The 15,596-nt window shown below is 43.3% G+C and overlaps 1 pseudogene; it reads left to right on the top strand.

The window, feature by feature from the left end:
- The first annotated feature begins 4,695 nt into the window (after window positions 1–4,695).
- On the top strand, window positions 4,696–6,984 carry LOC117719411 (peptidyl-prolyl cis-trans isomerase D pseudogene; annotated as a pseudogene).
- Window positions 6,985–15,596: the final 8,612 nt, after the last annotated feature.

Below are 15,596 nucleotides of genomic sequence, written 5' to 3'. Positions count from 1 at the left end.
TCTAATCAATAGCAATCCCCAAATTGTTTTGTAAGATCCTTTTATGTTTTAAGCACTATGCCAGAGCTTTGCAAACATTTACTCAACCCTTACAGCAATCTTCCAAGAATGACATTACCTTTGCGTTACAGAAGTACCTGAGCGGTTTATCTGCCATAGTTCATGACACTGCTTGATCATTTTATACTACCCACAGCCACTGTATGGTAACCGGGTTTCAGCCTCAACACTACCATTTAATTTTCAAGCTTTCATTGAATTTTTAGTTATCTGGTTTAGGTCTCACCCTAAACACTTCTCAGATATCTGTTCGTTTCTGCGGTCTTTTGTTTGTTTGTTTGTTATTCAAAAAGGTACAGTTGTTTCATAATGAAAGAAGTAAATCTCATGGAACTGTTACCCACCAACCCTTTGCATCAGTCACAGCCAACCCTATCTAGCTCCAGATTTTCTTCTCTTCCTTCTTTCCCTCCTCCCTCCCACCCACCCTCTCTCCCTCTCTTCCTTCTTTCCTTCCTTCCTTCCTTTCTTCTTTTCTTAAGATTTATTTACTTATGTATTTTATCTACATGTATGTCTGCACTTCAGAAGAGGGCACTGGATCCCATGGGACTACAGTAATAGGCAGTTCTGAGCAGCCATGTGAATGCTAGGACTTGAACTGGGGACCTCTGATAGAGCATCTCTCCAAGTTCTTCCTGAAGTATATCCTCAATCCAGCAGTAAGCTGAGATTGTAGGCAATTTAAAGGAGTTCTTAACCTTCCTAAATGCCTACCACCTTTAGGCACTAGTAGGAGAAAATAAGATGGATCTAATAGTTTCAAAAAGCAGCATTTGCACAGAACATAGCATGAGATCATGGTTGTCAGTTCCGTACGCCAAGCATACAAAGCTTGGCGAACTAAAGCTGTCAGTTCTGAAGCTAAGCAGCTCTGTGTCTGAGGGTAAGACACAGAATTATCTCAGGGAAAATAGTTGTCCATGTTGAAAATAGAACTCAGGATCCTTCCTATTATTCTGATTTTGGCCAACAAAATGGGACCATTACTAGATAATCCACTTGATCAGACATAGAACACAACAGTCATTGATTATCAATCTCCTGACTCAATACTTTCAAACTCTATCCCACTTCCACAATATTACAATTCTTTTGGGAAAACAAAACACCAGGCCACAGTCATAGCACTAGGAACTATCTATAAGCCTGTCAGGAACAGTGCTCTAGAAAGAACTTTAATGACACAATAGCCACTAGTCACATGCTGCTCTTCAGAACCCAACAAGTAGCTGGTGCGACAACGGAATGGGTCTGAAGTTTCGTCTCATCTGAATCAATATTTAATTGGCATGTATGATTTGAGTCTGGAGTATGGGCACAGCAGTTCTAGATGCTACAAACAATTTTAGTGAGGGACGTATTTAAAATGAATCTTCTTTTTTAGACACAGAAAGCATTCAAGAAATCACATTGCTTGCTTAAAATTACACTTATCCTGGGTAAACCCACAAAGCCAGTGATGATCTGTCTCCACTTGTTAGGACAAAGTACAGTGATTCAGTTGCAACCATAATTCCCAGTTTTCGTGTTTTTGTTTAGTCATATGAGAATGCTATATTTCCCTTTGAAGCCATTCTTATTTCACTTTGAATATATGAAGACCTTCATATATTGTGGATGTTTTGGGTCTACTGGACCAGTCTGATACCCAGTCTATACTTTTCTTCAAAGCCTCAGCTTCTTTTTCTGACGGAGAGCTGTGGTCCCTGATGGTGTGTGTCTCAACATCAAACATGACCTGCCCATCTTCCTGTGGTGAAGGGCTGTCTCAGTGAGAACTGCCTCTTGAGCTGCGCTGTCCCAACTCATGCTGTGCATCCAGAAGGATCTTCTCCATGTCTCCATTGTGGATAGAAGACAAGGAAGGAACGTGCTCCAGCCCCTATCATTCCCATTTTCATTATCATCACCATTGCTGCTATTCATGGGTAGCTCCACCAAGGAACTATTGAGGCCAGCTGTCGGTGGCAGGGGCTGCTCCCCTTCCTTACAGTTGTTGTGCAGGGGCAGTGGCGGCTCAACTAAGTGAGACATGGTCTGGAGACTGGAAGCCACACAGCTGCAGGACGACAATATCCAGCTCTTGAGCAGCAACACAACCTGAATTTTTTTTTAATTTATTTATTTATTGTGTATATAAAATGTTCTGCCTGCATGTACACTCTATATACCAGAAGAGGGCACCATATCTCATTATAGATAGTTACGAGCCACCATGTGTTTGCTCAGAATTGAACTCAGGACCTCTTAATCTCTGAGCCATCTCTCCAGACCCTTGATTTTTTTTTTTTTTTATGGTAATAATGTTTACCTTTTCTTCAACCTTAGTGATGTCCCTCCATGATGATTTCATACCAAGATAATCTGGGTCTTCCCATCCATTAAGTTGGGAAGTTGACTTTTTCTAGATCTTTTGGCAGACACAACAAAGATACCTCAGAGGGCAATGAGCATAGAGCATCTTAATTCTAACAGTCTAAGGATAAGGAGAAAAGAACAAGAAAACTCCAGCAGGCTCTGGGACTTCAGAAGAATTTGAGGCCAAAAACAAAAGGATTAGGACCATTTCCCCTGAACATTTGGGGGGGGGGGAAGTCCACTCATGAAGAATATGCACACTTGCAGAGCCTGGAGAGACCTGGATGTGTATTTTGTAGTGCTGACTGGGGTAAGCATTTCTGTCAAAGTGTTTCTCACAGTCTGCACATTTGTAAGGTTTCTCTCCTCCCTGGGTCCTCTGGTGCCTGATCAGATTGAACTGATTAAACAGACTGACTGAAGGGCTCACCACAGTGGAGACACTTATAAGGCTTCTCCCCCGTGTGCATCCTCTGACGAGTCACCAGGGTGGAGCTCTGACTGAACATTTTTCAACCAGTAAGGCTTTTCTCCAGTGTGCGATCTCTGGTGTCTAAGAAGGTGGGAGCTAGGGCCAAAACTCTTTCCACATTCCCAGAATCTGTGTATGCTTTCTCTCCTGGCTGGACTCTGCTCTCCTCTGTCACATGGAGGCTCTGATTTCTTCACATTCCACAGTTCCAGGTTTCTTTCCCAAGTGCAGTTTCCGGTGTGTTAAAAGGCTTGAACCTCAACTACTAGTCTTTCCACACTCTGGCCAGTGATGGGGCTTTTCTCCTGTATGTGTCCTCTGTTGCTTTGTTAGGGTAGAATTACAACTGAAGTCTTTTCCTCACCCAAGACACTTTGAGGGCTTTTCACCTGTGTGCATTCACTGCCTGTGAGTCAGGCTGGAACTGAGTGAAGCTCTTTCCACATTCTGGGCACCTATCGGGTTTTTCTCTGGTGTCAGTCTGCCTGTGTTCTAGTAGAACATAGCTGTGACTGAAGCCTTTCCCACAAACAGGACATTCGTATGGCCTTTCACTAGTGTGTAATCTGTGATGCTGAATCAGCAGGATGTGTGTTGCTTCCAAAACCCTTTCCAGTCAGGACCCGTATAATAAGGTCTCTCTCCTATGTGAGTTCTCTCGGGGACAGTAAGGTGGGAAGTACTGCTAAAGCATTTCCCACACTTTCCCACAGGATGGGCTTCTCCCCTCTGTGTGCTTCCAAATGCTGAATCAGGTGGGAACTGTTAAAAAAGCATTTTCCACATTCAGAACATTCCTATGGCTTTTCTCCTGAGTGTATCCTCTGGTGTGTATGGAGGTGAGAATCATTGCTGAAATGTTTCCAGCATTTAGAACACTCATAGGGCTTCTCTCCAAAACAGGAATTCCACAGGGCAGAGGTGTTGACATGGTCTTCAGAACCCCATCCTCCATGGTGAGGTTCCCCCACCCCTTCTTTCTCTATGGAGTCTTCCCATCTCTCTGACTTATTCTCAGAAAAATCATGACAACAGATCTCATCCCCATGAGACCACATCAGATGCACACTTCTGTATATCATGCTTAGAATTCTGTGGCCCACATCTTTCAGACCATTTTGGAGTTTTCTCTTGAAGTTTATCAGCCTGGGGTGTACTGCGTTTGAACAGTTCCCAAATTATCCTTAGTTTCATCTCCTGCAAGAATTTTTTAAAAATAAAAATAAATCTAACCATAGTCCCTTATTTTTCCTGATGAGGAAATTCTGAACTGGAGAGAGAGAGAGAGAGAGAGAGAGAGAGAGAGAGAGAGAGAGAGAGAGAGAGAGAGAGAGAGAGAAACAATGCAAACCCTCCTAATGCATTATTAGAAAGTTAGTGTGTGTGTGCTTGGAGGTGCCTTACCTTTGGTTTCTGCTGCTATGATAAACGCCATGATCAAAAGCAACTTGAGGAGGAAAGAGTGTATTTCATTGTATATCACAAGTAACTTCTGAGATACTAAAGGAAGTCTGGGCAGGAACTCAAGGCAGGAACTGAGAAAGTGTGGGGGAGTGCTGTTCACTGGCTTGCTCCCCATAGCTTGCTTAGCCTGCTTTCTTTCTTTTTTTTTTTTCTTTTCTTTTTTTTTTATATCATCCAGGACCATCTGCCCAGGGTGCCACTGCTCATAACAGGCTTGGCCCTCCCACAGGAATCACTAGTTAAGACAATGACCCACGCCAGGGCTACACAGAGAAACCCTGTCTCGAAAAAACAAAAAACCAAAACAAAACAAAACAAAACAAAAAAAAAAAAAGAAAAAGAAAATGCCCCAGAGACCAATTTGATAGACATTTTCTCAGTTGAGGCTCCCTCTTCTCAAACAACTCTAGATTCTGTCGAATTGACTAATAAAAACTAACCAGGATGATCATTCTTATTCCTGTGTTTGCTCATGTTTTAGCAGATCTATTGTCGGGTTTCACTTCATATGACAGCCCACTTAGGTCCCGTTTTTCCTCTTAAACCTCACATAAAACTCAGTACGTTTATTTTTAGGTTGGTATTGCCCTTGAGATTTGCATCTTCAAAAACTGTGTGGCTCATAAGAACAACAAATCCACTAGTGAACACACAGAATTAAAAGTGAGACTAATTTAAAAATATTTCTATAGGGGCTGGAGAGATGACTCAGTGGTTAAGAAAGCATACTGTTTTTTTTTTTAAATATTTATTTTATGTATATGAATACACTGTAGCTGTCTTGAGACCCACCAGAAAGGGCATCAAACCCCATTATAAATGATTGTGAGCCACCATGTGGTTGCTGGGAATAGAATTCAGGAACTCTGGCAGAGCAAGCAGTGCTCTTAACCGCTGAGCCATCTTTCCAGCCCCCTTGAATACTGTCTTTTCCACACAGTACCTAGAACAATTTATAACAAGTTTCCTAAGGCTTCAGATTATCTTGACCCCTCACCTCTATCACGCTTTTTAAACCCTCCGATTTGGTGACACTAGAATCTGAAACCGACAGCTCTGTTCCTTGCTCCATCACAGTGAACACCCCGGGCTAAGGATGGACAGCCCTGTGAAAAACAACAGTGGTCACAGTGAGCGGTATTAAGTTTATTCTCTTACCTCCCTTCCCAACCATCACAACAAAAGAATGGAAAGGAGAAGCATGGTCTTCAGAAGTCTCTTCAGGGAGCCTTATCCTAGATGCAAATGTTCCAAATTAAGAGTAGGTTTCCTGGTATCCTGCTTGTCAGCGCCTGCAGTGACGATGTCCACCCCATCCTCAGCATCCAAACCCTCCAATTCCAAGAACTCAAGAGTCTTCTTTGATGTGGACATCGGCAGGGAAGTGAGTTGGACAAATTGTTTTAGAATTGTTTGCAGATATTGTTCCCAAAACTACAGAAAATTTTTGTGCATTGTGTACAGGAGAAAAAGGAACTGGAGCCACAACTGAGAAACCCCTCCATTTTAAAGGATGCCCTTTCCACTTCATTATTAAGACATTTATGGGAGTTGGGGAGTTAGCTCAGTGGTAGAGAACTTGCCTAGCAAGCTTAAGGCCCTGGGTTCAATCCTCGGCTCTGAAAAAAAAAAAAATTATGATTCAGAGTGGAGACTTCTCAAATCAGAATGGAACAGATGGAGAAGGTGTGGTGAAAATTTTGAAGATGAAAATTTTCATTATAAACTTGATTAGGGGGGCTTGCTGCACATGACAAATGCAGGCCCCAATATGAATGGTTCTCAGTTCTTTATCACAAGAGTTCCAACTCCTCATTTGGATGGGAAACGTGGTATCTGGTCAAGCAATGAAAGGACTAGGTGTGGCAAGGATGCTTGAAAATGTAGAAGTGAATGGTGAAAAACCTGTCAAACTCTGTGTCATTGCAGAATGTGGAGAACTGAAAGAAGGGGATGACTGGGGAATGTTCCCCAAAGATGGCTCTGATGATAGTCATACATATTTCCCCGAGGATGCAGATATAGATTGAAAGATGTAGATAAAATTTTATTAGTATTTGAAGACTTAAAAAAACACTGGAAATACTTTTTTCAAGTCTCAGAACTGGGAGATGGAAATAGATGGCTATTGAAGAATATGTGACGGTTTTAAGGTATGTGGATAATTCAAAGGCTGTTATTGAGAAAGCAGATACATCCAGACTGCAACCTGTAACCTTAAGTTGTGTGCTGAATATTGGTGCTTGTAAATTGAAGATGTCAAATTGGCAGGGAGCAATTGACAGTTGCCTGGAGGCTCTTGAAATGGACCCTTCGAATACTAAAGCACTATACCAAAAAAGTGCAAGGATGGCAAGGATTACAGTATAGGATCAAGGACTGGCTGACCTTAAGAAGACACAGGAGATAGCCCCAGGAAATAAAGCTATCCAGACAGAATTGCTTAAAGTCAAACAAATGATAAAGACACAGAAAGATAAAGAGAAGGCGGTGTATGCAAAAATGTTTGCTTAATGAGGATTAAACTCTCCTTAACTATTATACATTGATTATATAAAGAACAATGTTACTGTCTACACAATCCCTGATGTGCTTCCCTTGATCTTTGTCATTGTTTACATAGCAGTGCTGACGTAAGTTCCTTATTAATGTTATTAAGTGTTATGAAATAAATCGATGAAAAAGAAGAGTGTTTCCTATTCCTACTATAACTAAAAAAAAATAAATTGAGATTTATCTTTATTTTATGTTAGTGTTTTGCCTGCATGTATGTCTGTGCAGTGCCATGGAACCCAGAAGAGGGTATTAGATGCCTTGAACTGGAGTTGCCACCTTGTGGGTGCTGGGAACTGAACCTGTGTCCTCAGGATGAGCAGCCAGTGATCTGCACTGCTAATCCATCTCTCCAGTCCCACAACTAAATACGTTTTTTAAAAAGAATTTATAGCCGGGCAGTGGTGGCACACACCTTTAGTCCCAGCACTTGGGAGGCAGAGGCAGGAGGATTTCTGAGTTTGAGGCCAGCCTGGTCTACAGAGTGAGTTCCAGGACAACCAGGGCTACGCAGAGAAACCCAGTCTCGAAAACAAAACAAAAGAATTTATAATGATAACTTAGTTACTATTATCATTGTCTCTGTACTAAAGCCTGAGGACCAAGTTTCAAAGGTAGAATGAATACTAATAATGTCTACTTGTGGCTTGGAAACCCTCTTAACTGAAGACGGCAACATGCTTTTTTAGGAGGAACAGAATAATAAAACATAAGAGCATCATGGAATCCATATGCAAGTGCAAAAAGCAGCTAATGGGGACGTTGCTTAGGGTCTAAAGGGTCGGTTGATTGTTGACAGGGGAAAAAGAGCAGCTTTTGACAGAAAAAAGTCACTTTCAAAAAGAACACTTATGTAACCCATAACAATTCCTAAATACAAAAGAGGGCAGCCTTCTGTATTATGCATGTCAACCTAAACTGTCTCTGGAGCTAACAAAAACTTGATCATCCAGTGTCACATGAACACAGAATCCATTTCAGTATATAAAAAACAGTATGATTGGAGGACATAGAACCCTGAAAGGATAGACAAAAGCATTCATACACAATGTTAGTGCTTGTCTCTACTGCTGTGTACATCCCAGGCAATAAACCACCTGTTCCTAATTCTCTGATCAGCCTAAGGTGTACTAGCAATTTTAGATTTTTATCTACACTGTCTTATGGGTGGTTTTACTGGTGTGCCCATGGCATTAAGGAATTTCCCAAGGCCACACAACCAGAAAGTGGTAGCACAGGCCTGAGTCTCAAGCTGATTGGACGCTGCCTTTCACACCATGTATTCCACCAAACCAAAGCAGGAAGTACCGCTGAGCATTAATTTCCAAGGGCAAATAATCCTCAGAGAACCTGCATCAACTGTGTTTTTACGAATTTCCAAACCTTAAGACCCAGTGAGCCAACAAGAGCACACAGTGATTAAGAACTGGTTTGTTATAAAGGTCAAAGAGGATGAAATTATATCCACAGAGTTTGACAAGAACCAAAAAGAAACGCCTGGATTCTAACAAAATCGAGGGCTGGAGAGATGGCTCAGAAGTTAAGAACACTGACTGTTCTTCCAGGGGATTCCCGTTTAATCCCTAGCACCCACTCACATAGTGGCATACAGGCGTTGTAACTCCAGTTCCAAGGGATCCCATGCCTTCTTCTAGTCTCCGTGGGCACCAGTCATGCACGCACATCGTGCACATATATGCAAGCAAAACGTACACATAAAATAATTTTTAAAAAGCCCACAACACACAGAAAGCAGACAGCAACTATCTATGTAACTATCTCTGAAATGCTATACTATTTCAGTTCCGTATTTCTATTTTGGTATTTACAACCAACGAGCCCGTGTAACAGATTCACATTTCACCGCTTTCCCTAACGTAGCTACTAAATTCCATAGTAAAGGAGCCTGGGGGGTGGGGGGGTGGGGGGTGGGGGGGTGGGGGGGTGGGGGGGTGGGGGGTGGGGGGGTGGGGGGGAAAGACACAGGCTCGCAAAACAGGCACATCAAGGCCATCCATGACAATAAATGTCGGTCCCTGCCCAGAGAAGGGTGTCTTGGACGGTTACAGGTGAAGAGGACAAGCTGAGCAAGTCTGGAGCTTTCATTATACCCAGGCACGCCCGAAACCGGTCAGACCAAGCCGCGGAGGTGCTGCGCCTGCGCCCTGAAGCTGCAGAACACTGTGCGGGAACGCCTCCTTTCCCCAGTAGGAGTTCACTGTTGGGGTCGCTACACAATGGCTCCCTACACCCCAAGTCGCCCCAGTCAAAAGGAACTCGCCGCTTTAGGCCCCACTAACCTAGGGTCCTACACCCTCCAAGCCGGAAGACAAGACGGGAAGTTTTCATCACACCCCTACCCAATACCCACTCTATCCAGACCTCTCTAGGAAATAGGGATGTACGGGCAAGTCTCGTTTACCTTAACCCTTGGAGGCCTGGAGAGTTTCTTTGACTAATCTTGATCCACTTTCCTCTCACAGCTCAGGCGCCCCAGGATAGGGCCTGACTGGAGACTAGTTTTCTAACCCATCCGGGCGTTACCACGTTTACCATCATAACCACCACTATGCTCAAAAATCAAACAGTTAAGCTTTTATTGTTCTGATCCCATTGCTGTAAGCAGAGGTTATGCTTTCCAGTCTGAAGCAGTCTGCAAGCCAGAAGGAGGGGTCTCACCAGAAACCAGTGCTGAAACCTGCTTGCTCTTGGACATATGACCACCAGGAAAATTCGAAAGAGAAATTCCGCCATAACTGCACATGGGATTTTGTTGCAACAGGGAAAAGACTTATAGACTTGAGAAAACCTAAGGTGTAATTTCCAGACTCTTTGAAACTTCAGTAGCACTGGCAACACCTCTAAGAGAGATTTCTGGAAGCTTGGCTCCTGCTCTATTTCTTGGTACCTTCCAAAGATTCTAAAGTCCATTTAATGCACACTTCATGTTGTGATTATATATATATATATATATATATATATATATACATACATATACGTGTGTATACATATATAATATATATGTTATATATTATATGTAATATACATATATATAACATATATAATATGTGTGTTATATATTATATATATATGTTATATGTATGTATACATATATATATATATTTAAAGAGGAGCGCCAAGGATATGTTTGATAGTTGATAGAAGCTCTGTATGGTCAGGTGGAATGGGTGCCTCAGTGGGCCCATGTGGAGGCATCCCTTCCCCCTGAGATACCAGCCATAGGACAGTATAGTGTAGAATAGAGTTTATTTAGGGCACAGGAAGGGGAATTGAAGAGGGGATAGAGACAGAGAAAGCCACAGAGAAAGAGGGAAGGAGAGGGGGAAGAAGACGGAAGGAGAGGCCAGCCAGGAACACATGGATAGAGAGGGGGGAGAGGGATGGGGAGAAATGGAGTAAAGTATCAGGGAGAGAAGAGAGTCGGAGAGAATAAGGGAGTGAGGAAGGGGGCAAACAGCCCCCTTTATAGTAAGCCAGGTCTACCTGGCTGTTGCCAGGTAACTGCTGAGCGGAGCCTAGAAGGAATGCTAACACCCACCCCCCAAAATCCCACAAAAACAAACAAAAATACCCCCCCCTCCAAAAAAAACCTTTTCCTCCTTGGACAGCTCTGATGGGTTCTAGGCTCAACTGAACGAGACCAGTGCAAAAGCTAATAGGTCTTGATAAGAAGGCTGCAGAAGGCTGGGTACAAGAACCAACTCTGTAGGTGGGCAGAGGTGGTCCATGCCTTAATCCCAGCTCTCTCGGCAGGCAGAAGCAGGTACATCTCTGAATTCAAGGCCAGTCTGGTTTATAGATTTTAGGTCAACTTGACTTCAATTGAGAAAATGTTTCTAGAATGGGGTTGTAAGCAGCCAAGCCTGTAGGGCGTTTTCTTAATTAATAAGGAATGAAGGAGGGTCTAGTCCATTGTGGGTTGGGACCCCTCTGGGCTGGTGGTCTTGGGTTCTATAAGAAAGCAGGCTGAGCAAGCTGGGAGGAGCAAGCCATGAGAAGCGAGCTAGTGAGCAGGACCTTCTGTGGTCTCTGCCTCAACTCCTGCCTCCAGGTTCCTGCCCTGTTTGAGTTCCTGTCCTGACTTCCTCCAATAATGAACAGTGACGTGCATGCATAATCTACATAAGCCCTTTTCTCTCCAAGTTGCTTTTGGCCATGGTGTTTCATCACAGCAATAGCTACCCTGACTAAGAGAGCTTCCCTCCGTAGCTTACTTGCTAGGACTTATCGCAGCAGTCACTGCTGAGGGGAGTGGGAATGGCTCAAGCCAATTAATTGTGTCTCACCTTCTGGTGCTGATTACCTAACTGTCCTGCCTCCACCAGAGCCCCTGCTCCCCAGGAGCAGATCCTGACTGTGCTAGTTTCTAGGATTACAAGAATGTAAACATTGGGCAACGTGTCCCTCCTTGACTATAAATTCCTCAGACATTGGCTAATTTAGCACATTTGTTTTTATGAGCTAGCCTCATACATGCCACACCAATTAAGAATCAATTACTTTGGCTCCAGGGAACCAACAGACTAAGTCTTTGGAATAGAATAGTCTCAAGAATTACAAGGAATTATTTTCAGAAGAGCTCGGTTGGTTTGTGAAGGATGGACAGGAGTCTGGTGGGTGACAGGACATGGGACAAAGGGAACAGTGCTCGCACATCCAGAGTTCTGTGGACATCTGTTGTTTGGGAAATGGCCAGCATTCCAGGGCCTGAGGAAACCATGATACATAGCTAAGAGTGGAGGAAAAGAGATGAAAGAGGCCAGATTTTCATGGAATCCTCTTGTAGAGTGAAAAATTATAAAGGCCATTTTATGAAATATGTGTAGATTTTTCGCCTTACAGAATTTGGAACTGAAAATAAGATTTCAGGCCTTCACATTCCAGGTGAAGGACACTTGCTGGATTACATTCCCCAAGCCTCGCCCAAGGCAGGAAGGCATTCCTGACTACAGATAAAGATGCTATCATTTGGGCTAGATTCTCTGAAATGTTCCACTGTTCTTGGTTACCCCTCCCTTGGTCTTCCCAGTGCTATGTTCAAAATTTGTAAAACAACCAATCATGTGTAAGCGCGCGAAAATGCCTTCCTCCCCCCACCCCATGCTATAAAAGACCCTTTAACCCACTACACGGGGCCAAAAACCCTGCTCTTGGCAGAGCTAAAGAGCTTGTCGTTTTTGACCGAGGCTCCTCCCCTAATAAACCTCTGCTGATTGCATCCAGGTATGGTTTCTTGTGATTTTTGGGTGGTCGCGATCCGGAGGCTTGAGGAAGGGTCTCCCGAGTATGGGGGTCTTCACTCTCAGCCAAAAATTAAATTCAAACCAATAGGCAATGGGATTTCAGTTCAATCCAGTTGATATCTTCAAGTGCAGCTGGAGACGTGATTGGAGGAAACCCCAGGGGACTTTTATAATAGACTGTGTGAGGGACTTCCGGGATAGGCGGGTGCCAAGGTCCGAGCAGAGGACAAGAGTTTCTGAGAACACTCTGAAGGAGAGGTCTCCCCTGATGGGCGAGAATGTTCCATGTGAGAGGTGAGAGAAAAGATTGCGTCAGTGACGACTGAGATTTGAACCTTGAGAAACAAGCTGAACAATGTCAGTGCTTGCTAAAACTGCAGACCAGGAAACGCCCAGACAGAAAACCAATCCATATTGTGTAAAAGCAGAGTGCACACATCCTGTACGTCGCCCAGCATGTGCTCACCATTTCACATACTGCATTTGGCTCCATTTTGAGTTCAGAGGCAGAATGACTTGTTATGCTTGTAGACACTGCCACCTAGTTTCTAGCACCATCTATGGGTAAGCCTTGGTAAATACCCTATTCCTATACTACCTTATAAACCTATCAGAATAGATTGGGCCAGGTGAGGACTTAGGTCTATTAAACCCCCCTCAGAACAAAAATTTATGTTCTGAGCCCCAAGAATTTATGTAAGGTGCACCCCCCCCCCCACCTGGATGATATAAAGAAGATATCAAATGTTGTGATGAAGGTTCCCCACTGAGCTGTCATCTGGCCACCTAATATGTACACCACCAGATTGACAGGCAGAGGACTCCCAACTGTCCCTGTGCCTCAGTTCAATCCCTATTGCTGACTCCGCCTACTTGAATTGAAGCCCACCCCCCCCCCCCCCAAACAAGTTCTGCACCTCTGCACCTCAGCAGCTCAGCTCAGCTCAGAGGCCAGCGACCCTATGGTTTGGCGGCTTGGCTCCCCGGCGATTCTCCAGTATGCCAATAGGGTTCCTTAACTTCTTCCCACACCTCACCAGAGACTCTCTTTGCATCTTTATCATCTCTATACCTCTGACTTTGTTTTTAAAAGAGGTATTTTATAATGATTATGTATTGGTGCACATGTTTACAGGTGCCTGCAGAGACCAAAAAGAGGTCATCAGATTCCCGGGTGCAGGAGTGTGCCTGTCGATGGGGGGGTGGGGGGTGGGAGCTGAACTCCAGTCCTCTGAAAGAGCAGCTGGCACTCGTGACCGCCGATCCGCCACTCCAGCCCCTCTCATGCCTCTTATAAGACCCCTTTAAGGCCACTAAACTCTGCTGTGACCTCTTTAACACTTTGCAGCCTTTCTTTAATCTACATATATACGTACATAGAGACGTAGTTACTGAGTACTGTATTATCTGAGAGTTAACGTTAATCATGGAGAGTGGAATACATTCTTTTTTTTTTTTTTTTTTTTTTTTTAATGGCCAATTATTAAGGGAAATCTTAACTATTCCACAAAGTGCAGCCAACTAAACTAACATAGAGTATATGTTTATTGTATTTCAATAAACTGGAGTTAATGGAAAGACACAAATGTGTCTATCTATTTTCTGGCATGGGCTGTTCATTACCGTGTTCCTTTTGATTCTGGAAGGGTTTTTAGTGTTCAAGCAAAGCCTTAGTCACTTTTCTATAGCCGTGAAGAAACACCATGACTAAGGCATTATTATAAAAGCAAGCATTTAGTTGGGACCTGCTCACAGTTCCGGAGGGCTAATCCATTATCATCATGGTAGGAAGCATGGTGGCCAGAAGCTGTTGTCCTGGAGAAGTGGGAGATACATCCTGATCTGAAAGAGGAAAAAGAGAGAGGGTCCTCCTGGCATGGACACTGACACACTTCCTCCAACAAGGCCACACGCCTCAAAAACTTCTCAAAAAGTGCTGCTCCCCGGTGACTAAGCATTCAAGTATATGAGTCTATAGGGCCATTTTTATTTAAGCCACCACAAACTATGACGGAGAAAATGCATACAAATATATTCCATACAATGCTTGTCTGGTTAACATTTCCTAGTACAATTCCTCCTGGGAATTATATTTTTATTTTATTTATTTTATTTTACTTTAAGACAAAGTCCCAGGTAGCCCAGTCTGGTCTTGTAGTGGAGAATGACCTAGAACTTTTGATCTTGCCTTCATCTCCTGAGTACTGGGATTATAGGCATGTAATACCGTGCCCATGTAGCGCTGGGGACTGGGTCCAGGACCTCATGCGTGCTAAGCAAGCACTCAACTGAGTCATAGACCCAGTTCCTATTTCATGCTTTTTTCCCCTGTTTATCATCCAAACTTTATGAACTATATGGAGCTTATTTTGAGGATATTTTTAATAGATAAATGTGGTAATTACTCAATTCTGGGAAAATAGCAAAATCACTTTGTACATTTTAAAAAATTACTTATTTTTGAGATTACAGCATTTTCTTTCCCATTCTTCCTTCCAAACCTCCTTGCTCTATCTAAACTTCATGGCCTTTTTCTTCCACTAATTGTTGTTGTTGTGTGTATATGAGAGAGAAAGAGAGGGAGAGAATGTGTGTGTTCTTAAATACCTAAATACAATCTGCCCCATTTGTATAATGTTACTTGTATGAATATGTGGGGGTCAACCATTTGTATTTGGACAACCAACTGATGTGCTCTTTCCTGGAGAAGCCTATTTCTCCACTCTCAACATTCCTTAGTTGCCTGTATGTTTGTATAGGTTTGCAGCCTAGGCTTTCCCTCATCTACTTTAGCCTATTGTCCTTGTTCACAGCAGGCAGCCAAATTGGTGAGACTTAATGGGTGTAGCTTCTGACATTCCTAGGAGATACAATCTCACAGCATACTCCTTGTTCCTTTGGCTCTTAAAATCTTTCTGGCCCCTCTTTAAAACTAGGCCTTAGGTGCAGGCGTTATGTTGTAGATTTATCAGCCGGGCTAGGCTCCATCCGTAATTACGCTATTTCATTTATTGTGGTTTTCTGTAGTGATATCCATTTGTTTCAAAGAGAAGTTCCCCCTTGGTGAGGGTTGAGGACTACACTTACCTGTGGGTATAAGGATTAATATTCAGAAGTGTTGCATTAAGCGATTAAGTCACTCTAATCGCCCTGCATCAAGCATTCCTCGCTACTCTCCCCAATGTTCTGAGTTCCCGAATGAAAGACAAACACACTCAGCCTTCTATTTTAATATGCCTTAAACAGCTCAGTGGCTGAGCCACTCCCAAACTTCCACATTGTTAACGCCTCCCCTCTGATACTCCTGAGTTATTACTCACCAAAATCTGCATTTTTATCTTTGCTATCCTCGGCCCAAAGGGGGTTGGGGGAGCCTGGGGCTGCTCTTCCCTGGCTCTTAGATGATTGGTATGCTCTCTCCT

Source organism: Arvicanthis niloticus, chromosome 13 (assembly GCF_011762505.2).
Source record: "Arvicanthis niloticus isolate mArvNil1 chromosome 13, mArvNil1.pat.X, whole genome shotgun sequence".
Taxonomy (NCBI): Eukaryota; Metazoa; Chordata; class Mammalia; order Rodentia; family Muridae; genus Arvicanthis; species Arvicanthis niloticus.
This window is presented reverse-complemented; position numbering and strand designations above follow the sequence as displayed.